At 51.3% G+C, this 12,484-nt stretch overlaps 1 non-coding gene across 1 annotated transcript; it reads right to left on the bottom strand.

Annotated features, from left to right (window-relative positions):
* Nucleotides 1-11,660: 11,660 nt before the first annotated feature.
* On the bottom strand, nt 11,661-11,749 carry TRNAR-UCU (transfer RNA arginine (anticodon UCU)). Its single transcript is given in 2 exon segments — nt 11,661-11,696; nt 11,713-11,749. It is a non-coding gene; the product is annotated as a tRNA-Arg (tRNA).
* Nucleotides 11,750-12,484: the final 735 nt, after the last annotated feature.

Below are 12,484 nucleotides of genomic sequence, written 5' to 3'. Positions count from 1 at the left end.
CCCACCCTATGTGCTGGCTCCCTACTCCATGTTTCCTGAAAAATGCATATGGAGTACTCATCCACTAATGCATTCCAGTCGGGCAATGCCAACTTTCTGGCTATTCCAGCAACGTTCCAGCTGAAGACCTTCAAGACTTGGTCCGTCACAGCTGGAACGCAAGGGGAAACTATTTCTTGACATAGAGCCACCCTATCTGAGCATGGCAGTAATCCCCTGACACCAATAGAAGCTAGGCCCCCCAAAGGGTACGAGGTAACCAGTGGTGTAGTTTGGGTTATATTATGGGAGGGAGAAGTAGGTGGCATTGCAGTACCGTGTGGAGATTCTCCCAGTTCCTCCCTCTCCAGTACGCCCGTTTTCTCGAGTCAATAGCTCCTGAGGCCACAATTTTGGCCTAACCACCCGGTTTGGGGGTAGAAGAGGGGCGTAGACATGGTACACGGTCCAGTACTAGCACCCTTACTCGTTTCTCCCATGATAGGCCTAAAAATAGCATGGTTAGCAGGTCGTGGGTAAAAATAGGTCAGGTCCACTGCGCTAATTCCAGAGCCGCCCACCGCTTGGTCTTGGCTACAGATCAAGCCGGCTACTCTTTTGTCCTGGAAGTTGATAATGACGCAATCTCCCTCCAACTGCTTCCTGCCATGTCCAACCCAGCCCACCCTGCGGACGCCAATGATTAATCCATCTACACCCGCAGGGAGTGGTTTATTTGCTTTTAGCCAATGAAGGCTTTTATTTTTTAGGGCCTGGTGGGTCTCGAGTTGGTTATCTTTCAAGGGTGGGACCTTAACCAGGACAACGACATAAGGATGGCAGTCCGGGGGGAGGTCAGCATTGGGACTGCTAGAAGGTTTCTTCAAGGCGGGTGCCGCTAGAGCAGATGCTGCCAAATGGTTTTTGGCAGATTTATCTGACGAAGCTGCCCCGTGTTCCTTAGGCTTGGTACTATTTAGGGGTGGTTGCTTAGATTTAGGCATACAGCCACCCTCTGGGGCCTTAGGTTGCGTTGGCTTATTTTGCACTTTAGAGATCTTAGTGGGGCACCCTTGGGTTGAGATAGAATGAAGGGCGAAGCCTGGTTTAGGCACAGGTGGGGCAGTGGTAGTAAGAGTTGGACCCATATTTAGTGTTATTAGAGAAGCCGCCTTTTGCGGAACTAGATTCTGTACCGGGGTTGCAACAACTGCTGCTCCTTTTCCCAAGCTGCCACATATGGGGTCCTCACTATTCCTAGTCTGATGTTTGATAAAGGTCTTGAGTGAAAAAAAATTGTCAAGAGTCGACTGCTCAAGACTATTTACTCTAGCCTCCACCCTCTTAATTTGGTCTATAAGCGGTGTCAATGAATGTTTGAGCGCATCAATGATTTGATCCAGGGAAGCTGGGACTTGGATAGAAGGTGGCTTTCTATTTGTATCAGGTCCCATTTCCTGAGACAGAGACCCTCCTAACCCATCCATGTGCTCTGGGCTCTGGCCATTGCCTAATTTTACACCCGTGACCCTTGACCTATGCTTCCTCAACCATTTAAGATATGTGCGATGGCTACCTTTGCGTACACACACGTCCCCTTTTCCTCTTGGCTTGTTTCGGAGCACCCAGAAACGTGCAGGGCAATGGGGGACCCACAGGGGGAGCAGGGTCTGTCAACGGGGAATTTTGGCTAGTAAAAGGGGAAAGCAAAGGTAAAACACACCCTCCCGCAGTCTCGTCGCTGGGACCACCTGATATTGACTGTGCAACTAGATTCTATAGCCTGTCTATGCTTTCGCCTATTTCAGACAACCGGGGCTGCTCAGGCACATCTATAATAAGTGGGGATGGAGCCATAAGTGGAAGAGGTGACAAGGCTTTGGCCACAGAGCCAAGAGAAGAACGTCTAACTGGTAGGAGATCCCCGGAAAGACGACGTTCCGTCATCGCGATCTCCTTCTCTATTACGGCCGGTACTCTGGTTATAAACCTATCCATAGTTCCTATCGTAGGATTACCCCCAACCCCATCGGCCCCAGCTCTGAGCGGTTTCCCAGAGCGAGTAGGCATGATTGTGATTTTGTCCTCTGGCAATGTCTCAGTACCGTTCCGGGACAGTGTAGATGATGTTAGGGACCTGGCCCAGCCCAGCCTCTGACAGCCCCAGGCTGCCCCAGACTGCCCGCCCTTTGCTCGGGCTTCGCTCGGCGTCCCGCTCGCGTCCCGCTGAGCGTCCGGCGTGATGTGAAGTAGGGGGCGTTGCAGGCGTGGTGGGCGTGTCTCTCTGTGGGGCGGCCGTGCACACCTGTGCAGCGCAGGGACTCCTGGTCTTCTGAGTCCCTGCTAGCGCTCTCCCACAGCAGCCGGTTGGATGGCATCTTCCTCCCAATCAGCACCTTCCCCTCGCCTCAACCTGCGAAGCGGCACCCGCGGAGCGGGTGCGGCAAGCTGCTGCAGGGAATGGCGGAGCCCACGAGGGTCAAGGGCGGGCTAAGGACGGCAACTCTGAGCTCCCAGGCGAAAGGTACAGGTCAGCGTTTTGGTATCCCACCGATTAAAGTGAGCAGTCGCCTTTTGAGGTTGATGGAGAGGCGTGGTGGGCGTGTCTCTCTGTGGGGCGGCCGTGCACACCTGTGCAGCGCAGGGACTCCTGGTCTTCTGAGTCCCTGCTAGCACTCTCCCACAGCAGCCGGTTGGATGGCGTCTTCCTCCCAATCAGCACCTTCCCCTCGCCTCAACCTGCGAAGCGGCACCCGCGGAGCGGGTGCGGCAAGCTGCTGCAGGGAATGGCGGAGCCCACGAGGGTCAAGGGCGGGCTAAGGACGGCAACTCTGAGCTCCCAGGCGAAAGGTACAGGTCAGCGTTTTGGTATCCCCAATTTACCATTGTAGAAATGTCACTTTTAAAATGGATGCCATTTCTGTCTGCTTGTGCCGCCTGCCTGAGGTGGGTTGGCTGTCTAGTGTTCAAGTGACAAGTGACAAGTGACAAGGTGCTCTACACTTCCCCCACAGTGACAGTGAGGCTGGAACTGCCAGGGACCTTCTAGAAGCTTCAAGACCTTTCTGGTAGGTGGGAGGAGGGGTGTATATGTAGAGCAGTAGAGATGCCATGTGCTCAGTCAGAGCGTGGACTTGAGAGTGAGGGGACCTGCTGCCAGGGGGTGCTGCAGCAAGGGCCTGTGTGCTGGCCCCTGAGCCCATATGTACCCCTCCACTGTCCACAGGGCCAGTGAGAGCCCGCTGCTGGAGTTCAGGCTGCTGTACCAGGAGGAGTGCCACGTTACAGGGGATGATGGTTCCGAGGAGATGCTGCCCTGTGTTGATGAGTACCCACTGACCACTGACCTGGCCTAGCACTGCCTGCCTGCTCTCCTGCCCTAGCGCCTCGTGAACACTACACCTGGGCCCTGACTGCTCCCTAGCGCCTGGAAAAGGATAGAGCTTTGACTGACTGCCAAGGAGCACCTTTGACTGCGCCCAGAAGGAGGTGAGGAGCGTCACCTGTTGTCTCTGAGTCTGCTGGTGGGACCTAGCGTCTCGTGAGCTGTCCATGTGGACTGCCTGTACCCTCCCCCTGCCTGCACTCTAGCGCTGTACTGCCCAAGCGCTATTTGCAGATGGCCAGTGAGGAGAGAGGCGCGTGGGCCCTATGTCCTTAGGTGGAACCCTTACTCTGTGGCAGCTACCTAGTGCCTCGTGAGCGCTATGTTCCCATTGCTGGTGAGGAGCGCTATCTGTCGTCCCTGAAGCCCCTGGTGGGACTGAGCACATCGTAAGCACTATATTCAGGGTGCCAGGGGAAGAGGAGCTGAGGCCTGCAGCGCTGTGCTGTCAAAGCGCTATATTTCAATTCCCCTCGATGTGTGCTGCATTGTGGTGCTGCCAGAGTGCCTTATTCGTATTGACTGTGCTCTGCTTGCTGCCAAGGCGCTACAACTGTGCCCAGGAGAAGAGGAGCGGACGTCTGCAGTGCCGGGATTCTAAAGCGCTACGAGGGAATCCCGGCTTGAGGGATTCCCCCTGCCTGCTTGGTTGACAGTGGGCAGCTTCAACATTGTGTGCTGCTTTCCCTCAATGACTGCATGGCTGTTAATGAGTTATGCCCCCTTCTAATGTGACTTACGCTAATGTGGTGAGCCTAGTGCATTTATGCTAATGTGTCAATGCTAACGCTTTTATGCTTATTGCAATTCTGCTAAGGTTTATGCTGATGTCCAATGCAGTGAGGCTGATCTATGCACATTGTGATTAATGCCTAGTGACAGTATTGCCCCAGATTGGCTACCTAGAGGGGTTCCTGCCATTTCGCCTATTGACAAGCAATGATATTCTATTCCAGGCCTCCCGCACCCATGCATTTATGATAATGAGGGTTATGCCTATTGGGATGCCCCCTGCTTATGTCAGGGCCTACTGAGAGCCCACCCTATGATTATTACCCAATGAGATGCCCCAGGGTTTATGCAAATAGGTGGATGCCCTTACAGTGAAGGTTGTTGAGCATAATAAGCCCCTATGCTCACATGTTTATGCCGTTGTTTTTTTCATGCAAATGCAGGAGGTGATTGATGCCCATGATTGTGCCCAAAGGCCAATGATAAGGCATGATGTTCCAAGTGCTACTGTGTCTGCCCTGCTGTTACGATGCATAACGTGATGTTTCTGCTAATGGTATGCCCAAGGTCCTGCTAATGCGGGTATGCCTAAAGTAAGTTATGTCTAGGGATGGTGTATTCATGCTCATGTGATTTTCCCTAACCGACACGTTTTGGTGCTCACCACTTTATATCTAATACTAAGAAGGTTTAATGCATAAGGGCCCTGATTTAAGGTGTCGCTGCCCAATGAGTCTACAAAGCTTGTGTCTCTATGTCTAAGGAGGTGTTGAGGGTTGCTGTTTCAGGCCTGCTCACACACAGATTGAGGCCTATCGTGAGACACGGCTAGGTTCCTGACCTTGCCAGTAGGTACGGGCTACTCTACGTTCATTATTGATGCTAATGGGATGTTCCTGCCTAATGCGTCATGCTAATGTGATGTATGACCCAGGTTTAGGCATTATGACAATACTGTGGTGCTAATGTTGTTACAGCCATGCTGAAAGTGTTTTTCCCCTAAAGCTACAGCTGCTGAACTCTACATCTATTCCCTGCACCTACCTTTATTCCACATACTCTTGTGATGGTTCTGGCAGCGGCCCGAGTGGCCCTGCCCAATAGTCCCCTTCTGTACATGACTACCGAGTGCCAGTTGGCGCCGTGTTCACCCCTGTGATTACTTCTTGCTGTGTTGTCCATAATACATATGCTGTTTTTCACCTAAACTGGTATGGTCTCTCTTTGTAGTGTGCCTTGTGTGTCGTCTGTGTGTGATGCGCGGATGCTTTACACGTTTCCTCTGGAGTTTGGCCCGCCCGCTCTGCACCACGCTACCCCATTTCTAACAGTGATGAACTGTTTTTATTAAGTTTTGTGTTACACTTGATAGAGGTTTTTCTCACACTACTATTTCTGGCAAATTGGCAGGAATTTCCTTTTATGGACAGTTAAGGTCGGGGAGGGATCCTTTTGGAGGATTATTAGTGAAAAAAGTTCTTAGAGGTTTAAGTAGGGAACAGGCTGGTAGCAAGCCGTTACGTAAGCCAGTGACATTTGATTTGTTGCAAAGGATTGTTGGTCCAGCTGCCTTCTTGCTGTTATGATGAGTTTGAGTCGTGCAAGTTTAGGTTATGTTTTTTATGGTTGTTATTTGGGGCATTTAGAGCATCTGAGTTACTTGGTTTAAGCAACAGGGCAGGCATACATAGAGATGAATTTTTTATTGAGCAACACAGGTTGAGAATTTGGTTTAGGGCCTCCAAGACTGGTCAGTTGGGTAGGGGTAAATCCGTTTTCTTGAACAGGAGTGGGGTAGGGATTTGCTGTTCGGTGGGGGAATGGGAGGTCTTCCAAGCCTCTAGATTTTTCATGCCAGGGCACATCTTTTGCCATGCACAGGGAAGACCGATTTTTATTGCCCAGCTGTTAGCAGTGATGAGGAATGTGCTTGTTGCTTTAGGTGAAGATACTTTGTACCTTCTGTATTGGGGCTGCAATGGAGGCTGCAAGATTGGGTTGGTCCTGGTCAGACATCGTTTTGTTCCCTTGTTAATGTTTGTTTTTCTACCTAGGTCATATTCAAGGGCTTGTAAAAAGACAACTTGGATAGTGGGACACTCCTTCGTAAAGTAGGCTGCTGTGTACGCTGAGCAACAGATTTACGGGCGATCGCTTGGACTTTCAAGTGTTAGTCATGAGGTGGTATGGAAAGTTAAAGGGGGAATGCGTTGGGGTGGTTTGTTTCCTATGTTGTCTCTTATGTGTGCTAAAAGGGGGGGCACTCCTGATTTGCTTATCATTCACCTTGGGGAAAATGACCTGTTTGACTTATCTGGCCTGACTCTAATAAAGCTAATGAAACTGGATCTGGCTGTCATCAAAAATACCTGGGAGGGCACCAAGGTGATTTGGACTGAATTCATGACACGGCTACATTGGAGAGGATCAAGATGCCACACAGCATTGGAGAAGGGGAGACGGAAACTTAATACAGCCATGAGGGTCTTCTCTGGGGACATTGGAATTACAGTGCTATCTCACTGTCACATAACAAGTACTGAGGGGCATCTTTTTTCGTGAGGATGGGGTGCATTTGTCACAGATGGGGCAAGCATATTACTTACTGGAGTTAAGGGACTTGCTCGCACAAATATGGAAGGAAGATATATGGTGCTCCAGCAGAATGTCATGATTTTTTCTCATTTATTGGGGGGGACAGGAAAACTTGTTTCGGTTTTCCTGGATGGTGGAATTTTTCTGGGGGGGGTGGGCCTTCTTGAGCGGGATTGTCGTTTCTCCAAGGGGGGAGGTGGGGTATTCAGTTCATGGGGAAAGTAAAAGAAAATGAAGGGGATCTCTCAACAGGAGTCAGTTCTTCTGGGTTTGCTTGGGTCATAAAGTATTTTATTTCTGTGATTCAGATAAAGGTTATATCAGACCATATAAGTCTAGAGCTCTCGGTCACAGCGATTTTGTTTGTTCCCATTCACTGAAAAAGTTTGTGTGCGTGAAATTTTCTGCAAAATCACACTCTTATCTCACGAATGATTGGTCTCCATCAAAAACTGTAAGGAATTTGATCAGGACAGGGTCCCTTGGAAATTGGTCTCCCCTGGTGGGCCCTTGGGTGGAGACTGAGCGTGAGGTATTTGGTGGAGGTTCAGGAGCTCAGCACAGGATTCTTTGGATATTGGTCTCCATTGGAGGGTCAGTGGGTGGGGAATGAGCGTGAGGTATTTGGTGGAGGTTCAGGAGATCAGGACAGGATTCCTTGGACACTGGTCTCCCCTGAAGGGTCATTGGGTGGAGAATGAGCGTGGGGTATTTGGTGGAGGTTCAGGAGATAAGGACAGGATTCCTTGGACATTGGTCTCCTCTGGAGGGTCATTGGGTAGAGGCTGAGAGTGAGGTATTTGGTGGAGGTTCAGGAGATCAGGACAGGATTCCTTAGACATTGGTCAGTCCCTGGAGGGTCAGTGCACGTGCCTCCCTTCTCTGAGTTCACTTTATGCTGTAAGTCTCTGCAGGTTTTTCTTCTTCTCTGCAGGGCACGCAAGGATTGGGAGTGTTTGCGCCAGGCATCAGGTGTAAAGAAGCTTGACATCCAGATCAGCTACAGAAGGACCACGACTCACCACCACCCGCAACAGGCTCCCCGCAGGAGCTGGAGCAAGATCACCACCGACCAGCTCACCACATCACTGAACCAGAACCCGCCCGCCAGATCAACGGACCCCGACCAAGCAGCCAACAACCTCACACAGTGGATCACCAACTGCGCGGACGACCTCGCACCCCTGAAAAACCACCCCAACAGACCTGGAAGCAAGAAAGCCCCCTGGTTCAACGACGACCTCAAGAACACATCACCAAGAAGTCAGCACTCAAGGATCGACTAGACAACAACGCACACAACAGCAAGGAACTCTTCAGCATCGTCAAAGAGCTCTCCAACCCCAGCGCCGGAATCAACGACATCACTCTCTCACAAGACCTCTGCGACTCACTCGCCTCGTTCTTCCACAGCAAGATCGCAGACATACACAACAGCTTCGGCGAAAGGACCACGCATCCGATCACAGAACCAACGCCCCCACCACCACCCTCCGCGCCTGGACCCCGGTCAACACCGAAGACATCATCCGCACGATGAACACCATCCACTCCGGATCGCCAACCAACCCATGCCCCACCACGTCTTCAACAAGGCCGACTCCGTCATCGCACCCCAACTCCGAGACATCATCAACTGCTCCTTCAACACCGCCACCTTCCCAAAGAGCTGGAAGCATGCCGAACTCAGCGCCCTCCTGAAGAAACCATCAGCAGACCCCACCGACCTCAAGAACTACCGTCCCATCTCGCTCCTCCCATTTCCCACCAAAGTCATCGAGAAGATCGTCAACAGACAGCTTGCCGCCTACCTCCAGACGAACGGATCCCTCGACCACTCACAATCCGGCTTCCGAGCTAACCATAGCACCGAGACCGCCCTCATCGCAGCCACTGATGACATCTGAACCCTGCTCGACAACGGGGAAACAGCGGCGCTCATCCTCCTGGACCTCTCCGCAGCGTTCGACACCGCCTGCCACCGCACCCTAGTGCAACGCCTCAGGAACGCCGGAATCCAAGAGAAAGCACTGGAGTGGATCATCTCGTTCCTCGCCGGAAGAACCCAGAGGGTCCGCCTCCCCCCGTTCAGATCCAAGGCTACCGGAGTCATCTGCGGCGTACCACAAGGATCATCACTCAGCCCCACCCTCTTCAACGTCTACATGAGCCCCCTCGCAGGCATCGCACGCCAACACAACCTCAACATCATCTCCTACGCCGACGACACCCAGCTGATCCTCTCCCTCACCAACGACCCAGCCACCGCCAGACCAACCTATACGAAGGGATGAAAGACGAAGCCGAGTGGATGAAGAACAGCCACCTGAAACTGAACTCAGACAAGACGGAAGTCCTCATCCTTGGATCATCACCCTCCGCCTGGGACAACTCCTGGTGGCCCCCCGCCCTGGGCAGCGCACCCAAACCAACAGACCACGCACGCAAACTAGGCTTCATCCTGGACTCCTCCCTCTCAATGACCAGACAATTCAACGCCGTCTCATCATCGTGTTTCAACATCCTTCGCATGCTCCGAAAGATCTTCCGATGGACCCCACCGAAACCAGGAAGACGGTCACCCAGGCACTCGTCACCAGCCGGCTGGACTACGGAAACACCCTCTACACCGGAACCATAGCCAAACTACAGAAAAGACTCCAACGCATCCAGAACGCCTCCGCACGACTCATCCTTGACATCCCCCGACACAGCTACATCTCCGGACACCTGAGAGACCTGCACTGGCTCCCCGTTAGCAAGAGAATCACGTTCCGTCTCCTCACCCACGCACACAAGGCCCTCCAAGACCTGGGCCCCAGGTGCCTCAACAACCGCCTGACCTTCTACCCTCCCACCCGCCAGCTACGATCGACCAGCCACGCCCTCGCCGCCGTCCCACGCATTTGAAGAGCCACCATGAGGGGAAGATCCTTCTCCTACCTGGCAGCCAAGACCTTGAACTCCCTCCACATCCACCTCTGTCTTACCCAAGACCACCTCTCCTTTAGGAAGCAACTCAAGACCTGGTTGTTCGAACAGTAGCAGACCCCACTCCCCCAAGCACCTTGAGACCCTCCGGGTGAGTTGCGCGCTATACAAATTCTTGATTGATTGATTGATTGATTGATTGATTGATTGATCTGGGCACCCAAAGGTTTTCGCTCTTTGAGAAGTCGTTCCTGGCATGTGCCCTGGTTGGGGAAGGCTGGCGAGGGTGGCAGCATGCTGACTGCAGGTGAAGAGCAGATCTACTCCTGGGACCTTCACTGGAGAGCGCACGCTGGCATCTCCTGGTTGAATTGCTCTTACAGAGCGTTTCACCTGGGCCTTCCTCTACCTCTGTGTGTGACAAGGATGGTGAGCATGTGTGTACACTGCATACATGTGGTAGGATGAGCATGGGGTGAGTGTGTAATCGAAGCCGCATGGGGGCAGACATCCATTCTGGAACACTGTGTGAAAGTGGCCATCACAATGGAGGTCAAAGGTCAGCCTTGTCAGGCGGGAATGAGAATTCGAAGTAGCCTGGGCATCTTTCTGAGGTCCCTTTGGAATGAACCTTGCCCCAACGAAGGATGGGTGAGGTCAAACTGACTATTTATGTGCAAGAGGACCCCACCCTCCGACCGAGTTTACGACTTCCACAGAGATGATGTACAAACATAGAAGTCTGGTGGCCGACAGACCAGGACCTGTATTCTTTTGTGCCATTGTTATTAATCTTTGACCACTTCCTAAACTCCAGATCATAGATTTATGGCTGAGCAGCCCCTGAGAAGGGATGTCATCCCCTGGCACTAGAGCAGAGCTCTGCTGAGAAGAGATGCCAGCCCCTGAGACTAGCAAGTAATGAGTCAGTGTGCGTATGCACTCTTTCCCTTCATTTTCTAACCATATTTTAGTGAAACAATGTATTCATATGATGCGTGCGAACAGTGCCGTGAATCGTCCCAATCACAGCTCATATCAAGATATAGCCAAAAAGGGTGCTTCAGTATGCACCCATCTGTCGCACTGCACTAACGAGAGAAAAAGATTCCTTGAAAGTACACCTCTTCATCACAATTTATCCATTTTTATCGTTGTTTGCCAATAATTGTATCAATCCTTATTTCATCCACTTTCCTTTTTATTTAATCACTCCAGAGACAGCATGGTTGCGCCAAAATACTTTATTCCACAGTTTCAAATGCCTTCTGCTGCCAATCCAGGCTTTTAACAGTGGCACGTAAGGTCAACCATATTTCAACGTAGACTCTTTCAATTACCCAATGCATTTCGAGTTATTATGACTCTTCCTCAGGGGTCACTGTAACAAATGAAAACACATCTCAATTGGCTGCTCAAAATAATCTCAATTCTGTGCCATGTAATGCTTTTGTGCCCCAACGCCTTTCCCCTTTTTTTCAAAACCAAACCCATCATGTGCTCAACTCAATATACATCCCTTCCCCAATTCAGACCTCATCACCTTCATAAAATTCTACACATGAACGATATGTCTCTAATGTGAAAAATAGTGCTGCAACTAATATTCAAAAGTCCACCCCTGACCCGGCTCTGGGCACCCCCACAGATAACCTATCGTGCTTCTCTGGTGAAACCGCCCCGGTGTGAAAAGACCACAGACCCCGTGAGCACCAACTGCGAAGACTCCCTCACACCTGCAGAGCAATGAGTGGATGACGCCCCTCCCTGCCCAGTGCACTCTACACACCCAGCGCGGGGGTAAGTGTCCTGCATGTGAGAAGGAGTCTCTGCTCACACGTTTTGGCCCATATGTGATGCTAACAGCGGGGCTACAGAGGTCTTCATCAGGGCGAGCAGGGGCTGCACAGGGCCCCCAGGGCCGGGCTGGGGAATCAAACGCAGCTCTGGAAAATCATGCACAACCTGCTCCTTGTGCTCTTTCTCAAAATGTGTGAATAAACTTTTCTTTCATAATTCGGAGCACTCTGTATCAAAACGACTCTGGTGGGACTCGAACCCACAACCTTTGAATGCCTCCACGGCCAGCCTAGAAGTCCAACGCGCTATCCATTGCGCCACAGAGCCACCTGTGGGAAAACGTGCCTCAGAGCGCACTCCTGATGGAATTATAGTGATGCTCGTGTTCGATCACTTTCCCTTTAGTGAAAGTGCAAACACATCTCTAAGCACGAGAGGGACGAGGACTGCTCCAGGTCCAGCCACAGGGTCTGGGGGTGGGTGACGTGTTTTGGGCCGGGTTATAGTTACTTTACACCCAAAGCTTCTCGTTGTTGGTGATTCCTGTTCACCTTGTCACGGGATATGAACAGTTACATGTACCATGATGCTGACCCCTGTTGCTGTCAGTCACCACTACAGACATTAAAACTTGGGTATATAGGGTCCGCTCCTGCCCCTGCTTCAGGGGAGCCCCGAGGCGTGGGTAAAGTCACCCCGGAGCCTCCTCCTGCGCTCTCTACTGGGTTTAAGTTCTGTTAGTTTAATATTAAATATCACATCATGAATTCACCACACTGAACCGTATTATACAATGATCACGTGACACGTCTTCCTGGTAGATTCACACGAGCTCTGACTGGAAAAAACAACAATTTGGTGACTTTCAATTTCGTCTTCTTTAAACAGATTAAACGAAAGCCTCAAAGATGCATCTTTTGTTCTGAGACGATGATAACCAGGCTCGATTCTTAACTTGAATCCGTCCCAACATTAAAAAGTTGTTAAATGAACGGGGAAGAGTTTGTTTTTCAGGTCAATTGAAGTTATAGAAAGGAAGTGACTAAATGGCCTGCACCACTA

Source organism: Lissotriton helveticus, chromosome 1_2, assembly GCF_964261635.1.
Source record: "Lissotriton helveticus chromosome 1_2, aLisHel1.1, whole genome shotgun sequence".
Taxonomy (NCBI): Eukaryota; Metazoa; Chordata; class Amphibia; order Caudata; family Salamandridae; genus Lissotriton; species Lissotriton helveticus.
The sequence above is the reverse complement of the archived record's forward strand: the minus strand, read 5'-3'. Positions and strand labels throughout refer to the sequence as shown.